The sequence below is a fragment of the Lepidochelys kempii genome, chromosome 1, assembly GCF_965140285.1.
Source record: "Lepidochelys kempii isolate rLepKem1 chromosome 1, rLepKem1.hap1, whole genome shotgun sequence".
In the NCBI taxonomy this organism is placed as follows: Eukaryota; Metazoa; Chordata; order Testudines; family Cheloniidae; genus Lepidochelys; species Lepidochelys kempii.
The window spans coordinates 65,880,265-65,901,810 of NC_136380.1; the positions used below are offsets into that span (position 1 = coordinate 65,880,265).

General features: G+C 39.7%; 1 long non-coding RNA gene across 1 annotated transcript in view; it reads right to left on the bottom strand.

Annotated features, from left to right (window-relative positions):
- Positions 1 to 7,858: 7,858 nt before the first annotated feature.
- The window catches only part of LOC140903466 (uncharacterized), a 46,975-nt gene continuing 33,287 nt past the window's right edge, over positions 7,859 to 21,546 (bottom strand). Inside the window, exons 2-3 of the long non-coding RNA XR_012156255.2 lie at positions 8,101 to 8,160; positions 7,859 to 7,995 (exon numbers count right to left, since the gene is read on the bottom strand). This is a non-coding gene — a long non-coding RNA (uncharacterized LOC140903466). The remainder of the gene's footprint in view (positions 7,996 to 8,100; positions 8,161 to 21,546) is intronic.

A 21,546-nucleotide genomic window follows, 5' to 3' on the forward strand; every position in this document is an offset into this window, starting at 1 on the left:
GATATCATCTGAAAACTTTATAAGTGTACTCTCAATGCTATTATCTAAATCATTGATGAAGATAGTGAACAGAACCAGACCCAGATCTGATCCCTGCAGGACTCCACTTGATATGCCCTTTCAGCTTGACTGTAAACCATTGATAACTACTCTCTGGGAATGGTTTTCCAATGCGTTATGCACCTACCTTATAGTAGCTCCATCTAGGTTGTATTTCCCTAATTTGTTTATCAAGTTTCAGAAGACTGGAAGAAAGATAACATTGTGCCAATTTTTAAAAAGGGTAAATGGTAGACTCAGGTAAGTATAGAGCAGTCAGCCAAACATCAATCCCAGGCATTAAAATTTAGAGGCTGATATGGAATTTAGTTAATACATAATTAAAGGATAATGTAATTAATGCAAATCAGCATGGTTTTATGGCAAAATGATCCTGTCAAACTAACTTGATACCTATTTTTGATTAGATTAAAAAATTGGCTTATTAAGATGCTTGACTTGGTTCTGCACCACTTTTTTATTACAAAACTTGAACAAAATAAAATTAACATGGCCCACATTTAATATATTAAAACTGGCTAACTGATAGGTCTCAAATTGTAAATGATTGTAAATATGGAATCATCATCAAGCATATGTGTTTCCAGTGCAGTCTGTTACCCATTCTTGGAACAAGCCAAGAAATAACCACAAAGGTGAACTAGAACAGCACTGAGGGCTGATTTATTGCTTCCCATATTTGTGCAATTATACTCACACACACACACAACTTATTAATTCTGGCAGGCTGCAGGAGTGGATGTTCATTTCGATTTTACAAGTGGCTGGGACTGGCCAGGCCACAGCTGCCCAGAGATCGGCTGTGGGGCAACAAGAGTCCCTGAAGTACTTCCGGATCTGTAGGAGGGCTCTGCTGCTTCCAGGCCTTGTTGTTGTTACATTCCCTTGTTGGTAACCCACCTGGCCACCTGTCTCGAGATTTATACCTTCACCAAGATAATACCATCGTTCCATAAAGGCGATATTTGCTTCTTTGCTTTGCCATTCGCTGTCACTCACACTATCTCACTCATTCCTTACATAAATTGATTACATGTTTGTAAGCATGAATACAATTGGTGATATAGTGCAGTACAGCTTTAAGCAAGCATCTAACATCATTGGGGACTTCCGCTGCTTGTGGCTTTGTAACAGCATAAAAGGAAACTGTGCAAAGTGCACTTGAAAGGGAAACCGTGCAGGCTGTACTTGAAAGGGCAAATGGGAGAAGGGGGGTGTGTCTAACTACAGGGTCCAGTAGGGATCAGTTCTTAACCCTAATTCTGTTCAACAATTTTGTTAATGACCTTGAAAAAAACCCATAAAATCATCACTAATAAAGTTTGCAAATGAGCCAAAAATGGGTCAGTGCTAAATAACAAAAAAGACAGGTCACTGATTCAGAGCAATCTGTGTCACTTGGTTAACTGGTTGCAAGTCTACAATATGAATTTCAGTAGAGCTAAATGTAAATGTATACATTTAAGAAAAAAAAATGTAGGCCAGGCATACAGGATGGAGAACTATATCCTGGGAACCAGTGACTTTGTAAAAGATTTGTTGGTTGTGGAGGATAATCAGCTCAGCATGAGCTCCCACTGTGATGCTGTGGCCAAAACAGCTACTTGCATTCCTGGGTTGCATAAACAAAAAATCTTGAGTAGGAATTGAGAGGTTATTTTATCTCTGTATTTGGCACTGGTTTGATTGGTGCTTGAATACTGTGTCCATTTCTAGTGCTCATAATTCAAGAGGGATGTTGGTAAATTGAAGAGGGTTCGGAGAAGAGCCCTGAGAATGATTAAAGGCTTAGAAAACATGCCTTTTAGAGGTAGACTCAAAGAGCTCAATTTTATAGCTTTACAAAGAGAAGGTTAAGGGTGACAATTACAGTCTTTAAACATCAACATAGGGAACAAATATTTCAGCTTTTTAATTTATTAGAGAAGGTATAACATGATCCAATGGCTGGAAGGTGAAGCTAGAGAAATTCTCACTGGAAACATGGTGTACGTTTTTGATAGTGGAAGTAATTAATATTTGGAATAATTTCCTAAGAGTTGTGGTGGACTCTCCATCACTCACAATTTTAAAATCAAGATTGGATGTTTTGCTACAAAATATGCTCTAGGAATTATTAAACTTGTGATCCACTTTCGGGAAGTGCTATGTTCTGTGTTATAGAGGAGGTCAGACTAGATGATCATAGTGGTCCTTCTAGTCTCTGTAATCAATGAACTTATGAATCAATGAGCAGGGTTATACAGTGAAAACATTTTGTAATTTTCCCTGGTGTTAGCTGCGGGTTTTTTTAACAAATCACTAAAGCCAACCATGATAACAGAAACCTACTGAAGATGGAAAGAGATCAACTGAAGGGATATATAAAACACATGTACAAAGTTATACAAGCTTGGGATTTTTTGGTGGGGAGAGGGTATTTTTCTTTTTGCTTCCGTCATAATTTACTTTAAATGTGCAGCATTTTTTTCTCTATCATTGGTTTATATACGTTAGGCTATAATTTTACACTACTGACAATATTTTTCAACTTAAAATATATTTAACAAAAACTAATTTGTTTGTTTAAAAATGATCTGTCTTAATTTCCTTCATTTCTCCTGTTTGAGGAGCTTGCTTGTTTTCAGGCAGGTGCTTTTCTTGGCAAGGATTGATGAGACCTGCTACAGCCAAGCAAGAAGCCCTAGGTGACTAGTTTACCCTTCCCCAGTAGAGTACCAGCTGGCAATTGCCCCCATTCTGTGATGGCTTGTCCTTCTTTTCACCTTGTCATCAAGCCAAGATTGTACACTGTAGGAGTACAGGTAAGCATCTGCCTCTATAGTCATTGCCAACAGTTCTCCATTATCAGCTGCCGGGGTGCTTCAAAGAATCATGCACAACTTCCTCCAGATGCAGATCCTGACTGTTTTATGTCTGCAACTAACCCTGCCTTTGCTGGCTGGGGAATCCCAAATGTCAAATAGTTTCCAGAGTTGCATCCCAGCTCACCCTTAAACATAAAGCGTGTTGGGGTATCTTTTTTATTGGCAGGCATTCCAGGCTGGACTTTGTACACATGCTTCATCTAAATAATAGAAATATTTCCTCTGATGAGACAATCTCTTACAATGCAAAATTAAAGGGAAACTGTTAACTACCTTGGCCACCCTCACAACTTGTCAGTTTTGCCTGTGATAAATCGATAAGGTTCCTGCACTCTCTGCACTGCCCCTTGTACTTACTCTACAATTTACCTAAAATACGGAGGCAATTATTTAGTTATCCAAGTTGTTCTTTGGGGTCACGATTTGGCAAGTAGATGAGCTAGTGCAGTGTCCCCTCTCATGGCTTCACACAGTCCCATTGACTCTGTTAGGGTCTGTACTTGTGCTTGGGGATGCCTTTGCAGGCTGGAGACTTTTTTGGCAAGATTTTAAAGGCACATTTTAGGCAGCTACTGCTGTTTGAAAAATAACCAGCAGCTGCAATCAGACATCCTCAATTCTCCCTTTTGTTGCTGCTGCTGGCATTATCCCTCTGATGACTTAGAGCCTTGTATTTCAAACCTTGCTTATGGAAATTCTCACATTAAGATTTTCAGGGTCAGCCTTATAGATAGAACCTCTCAGCAGAGGGGTGGGTCTTCCAGGGAAAAGCCTAATAGTCAAATTAAAATAATAATCTAATTAACCCTTATTTAATTTGTCTGCAGTATGCTAGCAACTCCTGAAGGATAGAAGAGAGCCCTTTAGGAGGAAAGGGAGATGGAGAAAACACTGATGCAGGAAAAGAAGCTGTCAAGGTTCCTCCGCCACTCTGAACTCTAGGGTACAGATGTGGGGACCTGCATGAAAAACCTCCTAAGCTTATCTTTACCAGCTTAGGTCAAAACTTCCCCAAGGTACAAAGTATTCCACCCGTTGTCCTTGGACTCGCCGCTACCACCACCAAACTAATACTGGTTACTGGGGAAGAGCTGTTTGGACGCGTCTTTCCCCCCAAAATACTTCCCAAAACCTTGCACCCCACTTCCTGTACAAGGTTTGGTAAAAAGCCTCACCAATTTGCCTAGGTGACTACAGACCCAAACCCTTGGATCCTAAGAACAATGAACAATCCTCCCAACACTTGCACCCCCCCTTTCCTGGGAAATGTTGGATAAAAAGCCTCACCAATTTGCATAGGTGACCACAGACCCAAACCCTTGGATCTGAGAACAATGAACAAGCATTCAGTTTCTTACAAGAAGACTTTTAATAAAAATAGAAGTAAATAGAAATAAAGAAATTCCCCCTGTAAAATCAGGATGGTAGATATCTTACAGGGTAATTAGCTTCAAAAACATAGAGAACCCCTCTAGGCAAAACCTTAAGTTACAAAAAAGATACACAGACAGAAATAGTTATTCTATTCAGCACAATTCTTTTCTCAGCCATTTAAAGAAATCATAATCTAACACATACCTAGCTAGATTATTTACTAAAAGTTCTAAGACTCCATTCCTGGTCTATCCCGGACAAAGACCAGCATATAGACAGACACAGACCCTTTGTTTCTCTCCCTCCTCCCAGCTTTTGAAAGTATCTTGTCTCCTCATTGGTCATTTTGGTCAGGTGCCAGTGAGGTTACCTTTAGCTTCTTAAGCCTTTACAGGTGAGAGGAGCTTTCCCCTGGCCAGGAGGGATTTCAAAGGGGTTTACCCTTCCCTTTATATTTATGACAGAAGCTCTGTCTTCTGTCAACAGAAAATCGCTCACAGATAAAGAAACCCGCTACATAAGAGAGACTCTCCCTCACAATACAGCTTAAAATAGCCTGATCAACAATGTCATGGGTGGCATGAAAAATGTCAAAAAAAGACTTTCCCATCAGAATGTGGGTTTTCATCAAAATTGATTTTTTTCTGTGGGAAAAGGTAGATTTTGGAAGATTTTTCCATTCATAAAATTGAAACAAAAACATTTCAATTCAACTCGGGTTGACTTTGATCTCTGCCTGCCTGATCCGTCAGAGTGCCTCTTGGGAGCTATAGTCCTGGGCCCCTCATGTCCTCATTATCCCTTGTGGGTTCTGCTCTTCTTACAGATTATATCTCCCATGATACACTATGAACTCTCCCTGTGTCTGAGCTACCGACTCCCCTGATGCCCAAGGTCTATGAACTGAATTTTTATGTTTGTCAGTATTCATTTCAACATTTCCAAACTGAAACTGGCTGTGATTCTGTGATTTCAACTTTCCATTCCACTGTGTGTGTGCGGGGGTGAATCCAAATGTAAAGATATTGGAATTTCCCAAGGGAAGAAAATTCCATTTTTCAATTGGCTCTATCCAACGTGCATTTAACTTGTGTTCTGATGTCAGCACTGAACGTTTGCTACTGTTCCTGCAGTGATAGCTAGGGTTTGTGCTTTACAGGGAGATTACTTTCCTGTGTGTAGTGTGTTTCCTTATCTGTTGGAGCAGAAAAAAACACTTCTTGTAACCTTTTGAAATCTGTCAGTGTCAGTAGAAATGACGTGTGGGCGTGAATATATGGTTAAGAGATGTCTCTAAATTTGGTACTGGTTTATTGCTTCTTATTATGGGGGGCGGGAAATTACTTATTTAACCAACTTCCATCTTTTAAATAACATTATTGGTTATAATTGTAAAAGCAGTTTTGTCTGCAGAACAGGTAGAATGGTACTGTGCTACTAGGTTATGTATTAACTATTTTTATTTCCCATTTGGTTAGATAGTGAAGTGTGTCTTTTTTTGTAAAAGCCTCACTCTTATATATGCCAGATAATGAGCCTTTTTATTAGAGTGTCCCCAAACCCTTGTCTCAACTTGTGCTAATATCCTGTAAAAAATCATTTGTATGGATTGGTAGCCAGGTGCAATGTCTCTGCTGGAAATATTGATAGCAGGATATATTACTCCCAACTAGACATTTCAGTTTGTTCCCAGGGGACAAAAATGGAGTTTGGAAACAGCTGGTCCGTCTTTGTTACTTCTGTATTCCCTGGATGAATTGTTAGAGTTCTCACCACCTTCCATTTTCTGAGAGCTCTGCATAAGCTTTAGTCAATTGGGGAAATAAAGCATCTATTATATTGGCCTTCTTGAGAACCATCTTTTGTATATTAATCACATTACGGATAAAGAGATAAAGAGGCAGAGGGATTCACTGTTTCTATTTTGTTCACTGGAACAGAGTTAAAGTGTGAGCTGTCTAAAAGAGTTTTCTCTGACTACCCTGCAGGCAGTGGGAGGAAGTATTACCTGCCAGCTATGGTAGCCCAATGCTAATGTGTATCTCTGTGGTGACCTGGTCCCTACAAGAACATACTGTTCATTCCTCCTTGGTTGGTGTAGTTCATAACACCCTCTATGAGTCAAATGGCATCTTCTGATGTGTACATGTTGCTCCCAATGATGTAATTTGTCTCTAAAATGTTATTCCTAAGGGCTAGTAAATTATTCTTATTTTAGCGTCCTCTGAATAGAGTAGAATATATCTGGTCCTGCTATACTACCTCTTCTTATTAAACAGAATGATAGGGATATAATACAAGAGGCATTAACCAATATCATGTAACAGATTATTTTGATCTTTGTGACTGTGATGGGTTGGATCACAGAAATCCCCTTGGGCTTGCCAACTGATGTGCTAAGTCTACTTCTGCCCCTGCTTTCCCTACCAGCTTGGGACTCCAGCACCCTGTCTTGCTGAGCCAGACACACCAGTCTGCTCCAACAGAGACCCAGAGTCTGAACCATGTGCCCCAAAGCTGCAGACTTAACTGAAAGCAACTTAAGAAGTGTTCCTGTCTTTAACACTCAGATGCCAAATCCCAATGGGGTCTAAACCCCAAATAAATCAGTTTTACCCTGTATAAATTTTCCACCCTCTATAACACTGATAGAGAGATATGTACAGCTATTTGCCCCTCTCCCCAGATATTAATACATACTCTAGGTTAATTAATAAGTAAAAAAGTGATTTTATTAAATACAGAATGTAGAATTTAAGTGGTTCTAAGTAGTAACAAACAGAACAAAGTGAATTACCAAGCAAAATAAAATAGAACATGCAAGCCTATGTCTAAGAAATCTAAATACAGCTAAAAACCTCACCCTTAGAGGAATTCCAGTAGGCTTCTTTTTACAGACTAGTCTCCTTCTAGTCTGGGTCCAGCAATCCCTCACACCCCCGTAGTTACTGTCCTTTGTTCCAGTTTCTTTCAAGTATCCTTGGGGGTGGAGAGGCTATCACTTTAGCCAGCTGAAGACAAAATGGAGGGGTCTCCCATGGGCTTAAATAGACTTTCTCTTGTGGGTGGAGACCCCCTCCTCTCTCCTATGCAAAGTCCAGCTACAAGATGGAGTTTTGGAGTCACATGGGCAAGTCACCTGTCCATACATGACTCAGAACTTACAGGTAGCAGCCATTACCCACATGGTATCTTGAATGTCTCCAGGAAGACTTCTTATGTGGATTGGAGCCTTCCAACATCCACTGTTTGTTAAATGCTTCTTGATTGGGCACTTACTTTGCACATTCCTTTCTCAAGAAGCTGACCCAATGCTTTACAAAGGCTACTTAAAAATCAAGCCAGTACACAGCCAATATTCATAACTTTGAATACAAAACTGATACATGCATGCAAATAGGATTAATAGATTCAATAGATCATAACCTTTACATAGATATGTTACATGGCATATGTAGCATACAACATGTTCCAGTTATGGCAGTTATGGAAATATGGAAATATATATGCAAACGCATAATTCCATAAAGCCTTATAGGGGGTACCTTCACAGTTACTCATACCCAGTTCTTGGCAGGTGCTTAAAAGGTGACAAAGGAACATTACATTGGATAGTTTAGCCAGGCAACATTCCATGATATCAGGAGAGGTGGAGAGTCTGGCTAGTTACACTCCAGAGGATGGATACCGGTGCCTGGGGAGGAGAACAAATGTGTGTCACAAGATCAGAAAGGCAGAAGGGCAGTGTTAGACAAAGCTTGGTGAAAGAAATTGCCATGGCAGGGAGGCACTGACTTACTTGCGTGAGGCACAGGCTGCGTTTTTTTGGCTTCCGTACATGTTTCAAATACCTGGTGCCCTTGTGAAGAAAAGCAAACAGAAGAGAGATCACAAATGCAAAACACAATTCATAATAGGAATGAAGTGAGAAATTTTGATCTGGGAAATGCCGCTTCTCTGTTACATGATTTAGAGAGCATATTTCTCTCCATTTGTACCTCTGCTGGCCTTTTTTTTTTTTTTTGGTGTGGGGAGGGAGACAGGGGAGAACTATAGGGATAAGAATAGCCTGTTTGTTTTGTTCCATTAGTCTCTGAAGACCATCCCAATCCCTACCTATTTGCTTCTTTTCATTATTCATTTACTCAGTCATTATTGATATTACCATAGCACACAAACTCCTAATCAGACGGGGTCCCCTTTACCCTAGGTTCTGTACAAACACATATAAAGCACATCCCCTTCTCTGAAGAGCTTACAGGCTACAGATCAGACAGACAAAGGGAAGGGGAAGGAAATGGGACATATCTTAGCTCATTAATCAGTTAAAGGGGGAAAAAAGCACATTAAAAAGTGTTGCTTTCTGAAAAGATTCTCGCCATTGCATGAGTGCGAATTATTACTTGCCCGGTTTTTTGGACACAGTATAAAAACCTGTTTCAGTTCCCATAGGCTGCCTCATTCTGGAAGGATACTACCAAGAAGAAATATGAGTGCAGTCAGTAGCACCTGGGCAGATAGGAGCTGATCTATGTTATAAAATTCTCCCATGTCTTGCTGTAGATTTTCGAATAAGACTTCCTACACAGTACCTTTTCCAATGTTCTACTCTGGTTTTATGTTTGTTCTCCCTTTGTGGCAAGGCTATAAAAATGTTTATGTATTGACAATTTACATTTTGAAAAGGAAATAAACAGGTTTGCAATTGTTTTTTTAGAGAGTTTCTTTCATTACACAGATCATCAAAATAAGAATCTCCCTTCCCCGCCCTTCCCCCCTCCCCAAAAAAAGACCCTCATTTCACTTTTCATAAGAAATTTTTAGCTGTTGATTGATATTAGGTTATTGTATCTCCTAATAACTATGTCTGTGAAAAGAAATTGTTGCTAATCTCAGGCCTGAAGGTTGTGGCTTTAAATATAGATATAGATATGCAAGCATACTTATCACTGAAAATCTGAGCAAAGACAGTGGGATCGAGCCCAAAAGAAATATAGAAATGTATTATGGGAGGGAGGGATAGCTCAGTGGTTTGAGCATTGGCCTGCTAAACCCAGGCCCAATCCTTGGGGGGGGGGCATTTAGGGAACTGGGGCAAAAATTGGGGATTGGTCCTGCTTTGAGCAGGGGGTTGGACTAGGTGACCTCCTGAGGTGCCTTCCAAATTTGATATTCTGTGATTATGCAACAGGACCATGCATAATCATTATCCCCTTCAAGAGAATATCAGAGGGAGTTAATGGGCAGTTGGTGTGTTGTGAGTGCTGCGGACCATACCAAACACAGTTGTTTCACTGTTGTCTTGCTCTCCCCCATCTCCTTGTTTTTTAGTATTCACCTGTTGTGTCTTGCCATAAGCTAAGGCCCCAATCCTACCACTTGTTATGCCTGAGAACTCCACTGACCTCAGTGGGGTTCCAGACAGACACAAGTTCCCAACCATAATGGAGCAATTGAAGGACCAGGGCCTAGGCTTTTTGGTGCTGGGGCTGGCTTTGTTGTTGTTGTTGTTGTTGTTATATTTGTCTTCAGTGCCTGGAACAACTTTTAAATTTTGAAAAGAAAATAAACAGAAATAGTCAGAGAGTATTGATCTCTGACTGGGAGCTCCACTAATAAATAATAGAATAATACATTCTTTCTAAAGCAGTAGAAAATTTGGTAAGGGGTGATGAGATACCTGAGTAATGTCTATATAGGAAGACCTTCCTCAATAGGATATCAGATGAAAATAGAAGAATTGTGCCCTTCCACCTATTCAGAACCAACTCCCCAAACAACACCTTGATCCAAAAGCAATTCTACTAGAGAAAACCTGAGCAAATAAAACCTATTATTTAGTCCTGGGTACTGTGGCAACGGATCTATGATGGAAATGTTTAAGATTACAAGTGACCCTGGTACTGATAACAATGGAACCTGTTCCAGTTCCCATAGACTATCTTATTCTGGAAAGATGCTGCCATGTGGAAAAAAAGAGTGCAGTCTATAGCAACCGGGACAGATAGGAATGGGGCCATGTGATAAAACTCTCCCATGTCTTGCTGTTAGTGATGCTTTAGTAATGATATTACAGAATAACAATGACTAACCTTTCCTGCCAATTGCACTCAGAATCTGCTATATGCACACAGATTTCAAATGCTATGGTTTTCACAGCTGGCTCTCTGACAGAAGCTGTTGTCAGGACCTCCGGGCAAAAACCTCCAGACAATAGTGACAGTAACCGCTACAGAAATGGCAGTTACTCGTGCTTTATGCATGTGTGACTCTCCACCTCACCAGGTTTCTCAGAAAGCTACACCCTATACCCTATTCTAGGGATACAGTCAACTTGCGTACCAATCACAGAGTCTGTGGGCCTCCTCTCAGTGTGAGCTGGGTTGTTGCGACTGTGCCCTTTGCTCCTGCCAGTTTGTCGCTGGCTGCTGTATGTAAAATAAGGCATTGCAGAGGAGCTGGTGTTGGCTGTTCACCTTGCTAAGGCAGCTATGTCCCAAATTTCTAGTGCAAATTATTTGAATCCCAAATAATTAATGCCTAGATGTACCCCTTGGAAAATTCCATCATGGGTACATTTCACACTCTGCTCCTGTCAGGCTCCAAGTTTTGCAGGCCAAATTCCTTTGCTCCCTAGTTGAAACTTCTTTTGAAATTGCAACTATTGTATTTGCTATTAAGTGTGCAAATATTTAATTTAGGGACTTCAAAGACTTTGAATAAAATATAACCCTAATTTGCTAGCCTTTTTTCTTTTCATTAAAACTGTTATTGTCACATTTGTTTCCAAAGCTGTTTCTTCTAAGCTGCTAATGTGCCCTCTCACCATCCACTTCCATCCTCTTCCTGAAATCTCATCAAAGAGCACTATGTTCTACTTTCTATTAAGCACCACAGTAGGTCACTTTGACAGATTATTCTTTTCAACTTCTGCACAAAAATAAATTTTCTATAGTCTTAACATTTTCAATCTTTGCTCTTCCTAAGTTACAAAAGTAACTTTAAGGAAAACGTGAAATTGAACTTGGCATTCTACAATTATTTCCACACTTCCTTGTCCTTGATGAGTGACTGAAAAAAAGGATGTCACACGGGATTGGTAATGGGATATAAAGTCTTCAGCTTTAAGTTACCAGTTCCAATTTACCAGGGTTTGGTAGTGAATACAAGCTGTTAATTATAACTGGCTATTTCACTTCCTGTGTGAAGTTAGTTGACTGTCTGAGTCCTAGTGGGCAAGTCTCCTCATCCATGGTATGCATACATGCACAACAAATAGGACCATGTTTCTCCTGTGCAATAGTGTACAAGCCTTTGCATAAAAATGACCATACTAGGTCAAACCAATGCTCCATCTAGCCCAGTTTCTTGTCTTCTGACAGTGGCCAGTGCCAGGTGTTTCAGATGAAATGAACAGACAGGGAAATTAAAGTGATCCATCCTGTGTCATACAGTCCTGTGATTAATATGAACAAAAGTATTGTCAAGATTAAAATGTACAAAGGTATTGTCAATGTTAGGCCTCAAACTTCCGGAAGCTTCAGAAAGCAAGCTTTGCAGAATTAAACTGAAACTTGTGGTCAGGATGCGCTACAACTAGATAACACTTTAGGCTGGCTCATATGTATGAAGATAAACTATGCACCCGTGCATAGCTTATAATATTAAAGCAACCACATTTGAGATAATTGGCTACATGAAGATAAACTATGCATCCATGCATAGTTTATAATATCAAAGTAACCACCCTAACCACCCTAAGAATTTGGCCCACCCTGATTGGTTGGTCTGTTTTAAAACATGGCCGATAGAAAAGATAAAAAGTACGAAGGCACAGGACTAAGGTGTGTGTGTTTGATCATAATGGGACCCCTCTTTGATCAGAAAACCTGACTCACACCCCCTGAACCGAAGGGATGTGCACTTCTTGCCTGTCTGTACCTGGCCAGTGTGGAAAATGGCCGACTGAAGGATAACGTATTTTCAGACGAATACAGGGTAAGATTATGGAGTAAAGAAGTCTGGTTGCTCGAGCTGAATTGATCTGAAGTTTGTATTGATACTATAGTGTTAAAAATAGTAGCAGGTAGTTGATGAATAACTTTACATGTACTTGTGCTTGTCTTCAGTATAACTTGCCATTTATAAAAAGAAAAGGAGTACTTGTGGCACCTTAGAGACTAACCAATTTATTTGAGCATAAGCTTTCGTGAGCTACATCGGATGAAGTGAGCTGTAGCTCACGAAAGCTTATGCTCAAATAAATTGGTTAGTCTCTAAGGTGCCACAAGTACTCCTTTTCTTTTTGCGAATACAGACTAACACGGCTGTTACTCTGAAACTTGCCATTTATATTAATCCTTATTCAGTGCTGGTCTTTAATCTTTCTTTTCTTGTTTTGTCTGTGTTGCTTTTATAGCCGGAAGTAATTAAAAACCTTTTTGGAGGAATAATTAGTAGTTTTCTTTTGTCTTACATGGGCACTACTCAACCTCATTACATCTGTGTTGGGGTGGGAAGTAGCGATCACCCAGGGCATAGTTAGGGCCCTGATGCATGTCCCCTTCTTCCTTCGTCTCTGCAAGTCCCAGATTCTAATGGTTGAATTTTTAGAGACACCAGAAGCATGGGATTGTGTCCCTAACCACTTTGGCTAATAGCAATTCATGGACCTATTCTCCATGAATTTACCTAATTCTTTTTTGAACCCAGTTATACTTTTGGCCTTCACAACATCCCATGGAAACAAGTTTCACAGGTTGACTCTGCATTGTGTGAAGAAGTACTTCCTTTTGTTTGTTTAAAACCTGATGCCTATTAATTTCATCGGGTGACCCCTACCTCTTGAATTATGTGAAGAGGTAAATAATGCTTTCCTATTCACTTACTCCATACCATTCATGATTTTATAGACCTCTATCTTATCCTTTTTTAATCATCTCTTTTCTGAGCTGAACAGTTTCAGATTTTTAATCTTTCCTCATGTGGAAGCTGTTCCACACTCCCACTCATTTTTGTTACCTTTCTGTTTACCCTTTCCAATTCTTATATATCTTTTTTTTTTTGAAATGGGGAAACCAGAACTGAACACAGTATACAAGGCGTTGGAGTAGATTTATATAGTGGCTCTATGGTATTTTCTGTTTTATTATCTATTCGTATCCTAATGGCTCCTAATATTTTGTTAGTTTATTTGACTGCTGCTGTATGTTGAGTAAGTATCTGCAGAGAACTATACACTATGATTATAATATAGAAATAATTTAGGCACCATAATTTTGTGTATAGAGTTGGGATTATTTTTTCCAACGTGCATTACTTTGCGATTATCAACAATGAATTTCATCTGCCATTTTGCTGCCCAATTATTCAGTTTAGTGAGATCCTTCTGTAAATCTTCACAGTCAGCTTCTGACTTTAGTATCTTTAGTCATTTTGTACCATCTGCAATTTTTGCTAATTCACTGTTCTCCCTTTTTTCCAGATAATTTATTAACATGTTGAACAACATTGATCATAGTACAGATCCTTGGGGAATCCTGATATTTACCTCTCTATCCACTAGGAAAACTGACCACTTATTCCTACCCTTTGTTTTCTATCTTTTAACCAGTTACTGATCCATTAAAAGACATTTCCTCTTATCCCATGGCTCTTTAATTGGCTTAAGAGACTTCAGAGAATGTGTCAAAGGCTTTCTGAAAATCCAAATACATATCCACTGGATCACCCTTGTCCATATGCTTGTTGACATCCTCAAGGAATTCTAATAGATTGGTGAGGCATGATTTCCCTTTAGAAAAGCTGTATTGACTCTTCCCTAACACATCATGTTTATCTATGTGTCTGATAATTCTGTTCTCTATTATAGTTTCAGCCAATTTGCCTGGTACTGATGTTAGGCTAACTGGTCTGAAATTGCTATGATCACCTCCGTAGTCTTTTTTTAAAAATTGGCATCGCATTAGTTATCCTCCAATCACCTGGTACAGAGGCTGATTAAAGTGACAGGTTACATACCACTGTTATTAGTTCTGTAATTTCCTTCCTAAATTTTGGATGAATACCATCTGGTCTCATGACTTATTATTTTTAAATGTATCAATTTCTTCCAAAACCTCATCTATTGATACCTCAAGCTGGGACAGTTTCTCAGATCTGTCACCTAAAAAGAATGTCTCAGGTGTGGGAATCTCCCCAATATCCTGTGCAGTGAAGACCAAAATAAATAATTTATTTAGCTTCTCCACAATGACCTTGTTTTCCTTGAGTGCTCCTTTAGCACCTCAGTAGACCATACCGACTATTTGTCAGTCTTCCTTCTTCTGATGTACTTTAAAAAGGTGGGGGTGAGGGTTTTTTTGTTTTGTTTGTTTTTAACTAGCTACTCCTCAAAGTCTTTCTTGGACTGCCTTATTATATTTCTACACTTGACTTGCCATACTTTATGCTCCATTCTATTTTCCTTGGTAACATTTGACTTCCAATTTTTAAAGGAGGCCTTTTAACCTCTAACCACCTCTTTTACTCTGCTGTTTATCCATGGTAGCATGTGGGGGAGGTAGTGCTCTGTTTTAAATTTGGATTATACATTGAGATTGAACCTGTATTAGAGTGTTTTTAAATAGTGTCCATGCAGTTTGCAGGCATTTCACCCTTGTGTCTCTTCCTTTTAATGTCTTTTTAACTAGCTTCCTCATTTTTGTGCAGAAACCCTTTTTGAAGTTAAATGCTACTATGGTGGACTTCTTTGGTATTTTTTCCCACAGAGATGTTAAATTTAATTATTAGGGTTGCTGTTACTGAGTGGTTCAGCTATCATACCCTCTTGGATCAGAACCAGGCTTACACTGGCCAGTCTCTACCACATGGGATTTTTACTTATAGCTGATCAAAATTTTACATACAAACCTTTGTTTTAAAACAAAAAAAAATGTTTTATTCAAGCCTAAACACTAAAGTGCAAAAACTTTTGGGTGGTTTCTTTTTGTTTTGTTTCAGAATTCTAGATTTTGGTTACAACCAAAAAAATTCAAAATTTGGAAAAAGCAAAAATGAAATGCTATCTCTGCCATTCTCCAACTTTTCCAAGGTTGGAGAAGTTTTGAAAAACTACAGAATTGCAAAATGAAAAATGAGTGAGAACAAAACAAAAAACAATAACAGAAAAACCTCACGAATATCTCATTCATCTTATTGCACTCGGAGGAAAAAAAGAGGAAAGGGGAAAATGCCAAAAAAATCCAAACTTTTGAAATTTTGATTTTTTTTCAAAGAAAATCATAAAACAATGCATGTGTTTATTTCAAACCCCAAGACACAGAAACCATACTAATTGTAACAGGATTTTTTTTTCAATTTTTTGACCAGTTCTATTTTTACCCTTTAAAATTTTGGGGAAAAAATGTCAAGTGGGTACTGTAGTCAATGTGGGTATTAAAAGTATCCAATGGTCTACAGGAGAGCTGTGTAAAATATTCAGTAAAAATTAAATTCCCTTACAATTTGTCAATATTTAAATTCACCCGCCTTCCAAAGTCCCAGGGGAAAGTCCTGGCTCCAGTGAAACTAATGGGAATTTTGCTAGTGATTTTGATGGAGCCAGGATCTGACCTCCAGTGCTTTGGATAAAATGTTTATTTTCAGTGTTTTCCCCCCAAAGATTGGCATTACATTTCAGCACTATCTGAGTGCTCATGGGAATTTTGAGGCAGCTTTTTTATGGTGCATTTCGGTTTCAAACTAGGATAGGTTCTACGGTGGAATTTGAATAGCTGAAGTCACATGATATTTCTTCTAGTTAACTTTTTGAATGATTAGATGAGCCTTCTCATATGCTCAGAAGGATCAACAATTTTGACTTGTTTTTCTAGGGAAGTTGCATTTGGTGTTCTCCTTCTGAGCCAATCCTGAATTCTGGGATTTCCCAAATTGCCATTTATAGGACCTGTCTGGGTACATTTCTTCTCTACATCTCTGAGAGCTTTCAGCTGCTTCAGAGAGTGGATCTTTGCTGTTCTCTGCTCTAATGGGGGGCACAGACTATCAGTGACTTGTCTGGCAGACCCTCAAAATACCAGAGGATAAAACAAGCCTGCAGCCCACCAGAAAATCCAGGAAAAGGGAGATTGGGCCATTGTTCCACTTCCTTGAATTTAAGGAAACAGCCCCAGGTTGGAGTGATGTGGGAGTCTGTCATAAGGTCACTATGGAGGGAAGGATTTTGTAATGATAGAGTTCAGTCCAAACTCCAAATCTGCAAATATTTCCCCATTATTTTGTTTGTTCTGTGGTTTGCTATATTGAGGCTGAACTTAAGAATCTGTCCATACAAATCCTTACCTATTCAAGCAGACCTTACTACAATAGGTCAAACTGTTCATAACAAATTATTTAGCCAAATAACTTAGCTTTTCTATTTTCACAGTGTCTACAGAGAGGATTTACAAAATTATTGGTTATTCATATCTAAGAAAATGCTTTGCTATGGAGTGTTTGCTAAATGATTCAGTCTGTGTGACTGGTTTCCTACGTTACATAGTATTGTTTCTGTTCCTTATTGGATGAACTGCATAAACATGCATGGTGCAATTGGGACTGAGAAGGCAAGTAGGAGAAGGGAGCACATTAAGAAGAGGGAGAGTGGGGTCAGGAGCTAAGCAGGTCGAAGGAATTGTAGATGATTTTCAATGTTTTGGACATTAAAGAGTATTATATCAGAGTATGTACATGCATCCAAGCCTTTAAAATATTTAGGTTTCTTCCTGACAGAGGGAGAGGGAGAGATACAAAGACCAGATTTATTTTCTGGTTAGCAGATTTAACATTCCAGTTTCTCTTGAAATTTCATTTGCACAGAAATGTGTAGTGTTTTTTGTGAACACAACAGCCAGATCCTTGACTGGCTCATTTAGTTGCCTGAGTGTCAAGCCTCCAGCCAGGGAGTCATATACAACCACACATACTATTTCATATGTTTGGCAACAGCATGAATTGAAATTTACCATTTTCTATTAATCATGTAATAATTCTCAAACTGTTCACCATGGTCATTAATGAGGTGTACATATGCAGTACACCTTGCAAAGGGTGCATTCATGTACCTTTCTCTGTGTAATCTTATTAACTCTGACAATGACAGATCTTTATAATTTCTCTCTTTATAGTCACTGTCAGTCACTCCCTTCAATAGATATGTGTGTGTAAGCCAATAGCCAGAAGCTCCAGAGGTCAAAGAGCTCTTTACTCTATTGATGAACAGGGAAAAGCACTGCCACAGAGAGCTTCATATGCATAGGCTTCCTCTGGTGACAATTGGGGGTGGTGGTGGGGGGATTCACCATAACTATAAATGGACTTGGATTTTCTGGCATATTGGGCTTATTGGAGGAAATGCTCATGCAAGGGTATGGAATGGCTTCCACATGAGGAGAGATTAATAAGACTGGGACTTTTCAGCTTGGAAAAGAGATGACTCAGGGGGAGATGACAGAGCTCTATAAAATCATGACTGGTGTGGAGAAAGTAAGTATTATTTCCTCCTTCTCATAATACAAGAACTAGGGGTCAGCAAAGGAAATTAGTAGGCAGCAGGTTTAAAACAAACTAAAGGAAGTATTTCTTCACACAACGCAGAGTCAACCTGTGGAACTGCTTGCCAGAGGATGTTGTGAAAACCAAAACTATAACAGCATTCAAAAAGAACTAAATAAATTCACAGATGATAGATCTATCAATAGCTATTAGCCAGGATGGGCAGGGATGGTGTCCCTAGCCTCTGTTACCAGAATCTGGGAATGGGCAACAGGGGATGGATCACTCGGTGACTACCTGTTCTGTTCATTCCCTCTGGGGCACCTGACATTGGCCACTGTTGGAAGACAGGACACTAGATTAGACAGAGCCTTGGTCTGACCCAGTTTGGCCATTTTTATGTTCTAAGGATCCTAAATGTTCTTTTAGCTTATGCCCAAATAAAATTTTTAGTCTCTACGGTGCCACAAGGACTTCTCATTTGCTGATACAGACTAACACAGCTGCCACTCTGAAATCTAAATGCTCTTGGCTCCTGTCAAGGTTCCTTCCCCACTCTGAACTCTAGGGTACAGATGTGGGGACCTGCATGAAAAAAACCCTAAGCTTATTTTTACCTGCTTAGGTTAAAACTTCCCCAAGGTACAAACTATTTTACCTTTTGCCCTTGGACTTTATTTCTGCCACCACCAAGCATCTAACAGACATATAAAAGGGAAAGAACCTGCTTGGAAATGTCTTTCCCCCCAAAATCCTCCCCAAACCCTACACCCCCTTTCCTGGGGAAGGCTTGATAAAAATCTTCACCAATTTGCATAGGTGAACATGACCCAAACCCTTGGATCTTAAGAACAATGAAAAAAACAATCAGGTTCTTAAAAGAAGAATTTTAATAGAAGAAAAAGTAAAAGAATCACCTCTGTAAAATCAGGATGGTAAATACCTTACAGGGTAATCAGATTCAAAACATAGAGAATCCCTCTAGGCAAAACCTTAAATTACAAAAAGACACAAAAACAGGAATATCCATTCCATTCAGCACAGCTTATTCTCTCACCCATTTAAACAAAACAGAATCTAACGCATATCTAGCTAGATTACTTACTAAGTTCTAAGACTCCATTCCTTTTCTGTTCCTGGCAAAAGCATCACACAGACAGACCCAAACCCTTTGTTTCTCCCCCCCTCCAGCTTTGAAAGTATCTTGTCTCCTCATTGGTCATTGTGGTCAGATGCCAGCGAGGCTATCCTAGCTTCTTAACCCTTTACAGGTGAAAGGGTTTTTCCTCTGGCCAGGAGGGATTTTAAGGTGTTTACCCTTCCCTTTATATTTATGACAGCTCCCCTCCTGTGGACTTTGAGAGAAGCACAAACTAAGACTTTGTGATGAGCAATGGTGCGGAGAGCTGCAGATCTGAATGACTCTGGTGAGGCTCACCTACCCAGTACCTTAGTAAAACAAAGCCACTAAGCTTGGTTGGTTGGTGGTACCTCCAAGGCTCCCTTGGGACCAGGGACAGAGCTGCATGGAGACACTTGGACTGCTGCTACTCACTCATCCAAATCATGAACAGAGTTGGTGGAAGGGTGAAATTGTGCAGCTGAAAGACTTTTACCATGGAACATTCTCACTACCAGGAAGGAAGTTAGACAGACTACTGCCAAAGTTACTGGAAGGAGGAGGGTATTTTACTCTCTATTCAACTGTTGTTTTTTTCCCAGTTTATGACTGTGGTTCCCTTCCCCTAATAAAGATGTCTCTGTTTGTACACAGTCTCAGAGTACTTGCAAGTGGGGATGTTCTGCCTGTTAAGTGCATTCAGGGAATGTGTGTTTAGTTTTCCCAGGTTCCTGGGTGACGGCTCAAACTGGTTTTATTATTTGTTAAGAGGAACCCTAGATATATTGAACTGGGCCTTTTTTGATGTCATGAACCACCTGTGAAGGCGGTAGTACACTAGTCCTGTTTGGTTAACTATTAGTGTGCAAGATATTAGCCTTGTGGTTTGGGGGACTGCTCTACCACTGATTAATTGTACCATAATACCAAGGGTATTTCAGAATTCTCTCACACAAGCACACTTATTGGATATACCTGTTTCTATCACCAAAGTCATTTTGTCACAGTAACCAGATGACAATTCTGGGCTTGGGGGTGCAGTGGAGGAATAGCCCAGATAATCTCATGGACAGCTGAAAACCCGGATGGTCCAGGCAGGTGGCTGGTCCACAACCGAGGCCCATGACGCCATGACCAGAAACCTAGGGGAAGGCATATGTTTTGAGCTGATTGGCATGTGCCCATTTTAGTTTGTCTGGTAGCTGAAGCTGGTACACTACCGGGGAGATGTGATTCACAATGGAATACGGACCCACTCACTCGGTGTCCAGAGTGTGGGCCGCCTTCCCCCGCATTTGCAACATTACCATATCTTCAATTTGCCATCCCTGGATGTCTTTAATGATGATCCCCTTACGCTTGGCCCTTTTCTTATCTAAAGCAGTCTCTACAGCTTCATGGGTGTCACATAGCTCCTCCCTCAACTGGGCAAAGCTGAGATTTTTTGGTTGTGGCAAATAGTAAATGTGATTATTGGTAAACACAGTACGTACATTACATTTACATATGTCTACTAGTGGGTTGCTAATGCTTCCATCCTCCCCAAAACACTTTTCCCCAGGAATTAAAACATACACAGTGCACATTATACAGTACTTTGGTCTCATTATCCAATTCATCCCACATACAGGATTCTAATGAAATGTCTTTACTACAGGGCTCTGGAGCAACAGGCAAGGACAAGCACACCCACTTTTGAGGAGTCCACTTGGTACAACCCTTGGTGTCCAATAGTTTCCCTCCCTCCCCAGCCCACTGGCTCGAGCTCAGGGGTAGCCAGAACGATTCCATGTGCCATATGAGGAGTGGGCTAACTTTCCATATCCTTGCTTCCAGAGCTTGTTGGTGTGCGTTTTTAACAACAATTTCCCCAATTAAAAGGTCTCTCCTTACTATGCTAGAAACATACGGCATCCATTCATATTTATAACTATCAAACGGTGATCTTTTTCTTTGCTTTAGCAAGTGTATCAATACCATAGTGTTTCCTGATATTATGCAAAACATTTTGTGTTCCAAATTGAACAAAACAATTATCTGCATTTCAGTACATCCCATAGCTATAGCAGTATGTTTTTTTTTATTTCCATTTGTTTCTGTATTAGGCTGTCCTGTAGCTGGGACAGAGAGCTTAATTTATTCTTAATCACCTCCAGGTCTACAGTATTTATAATCCCTGCTCCAAAACTAATTTCTCCTAATATGGTGTCTGCTACCTGAGGAGGTTTCCCTACAACTTTTGATACACAACAGTGCTAGCAACAAGACAAACAACACAAGACAAAACATACATAGAACACAAAACACAATTTCTATTGTCACAGTGGATTAATGGTATTCTGGTTGCTTTTCAGCTGGCATCAGTTTTTCCTGTTGTTTTGAAAGACAAGAAAAAAATATTTCTACCCCTTTGGGGTTGGCAGATTATTGCTTAAAATATTCCTTTTTTTTACAAATACCCTTGCTGGTTGCAGGCAAGCAGAGGAATTACCCCCATATTTTCCTGTGTTTGTTCTATAGGCAGGCCAGATTTCAGTGGCGTCTACCTTTATCAGTTAGGTAATTTACATTAACACAGACGCTTTCTGGCTT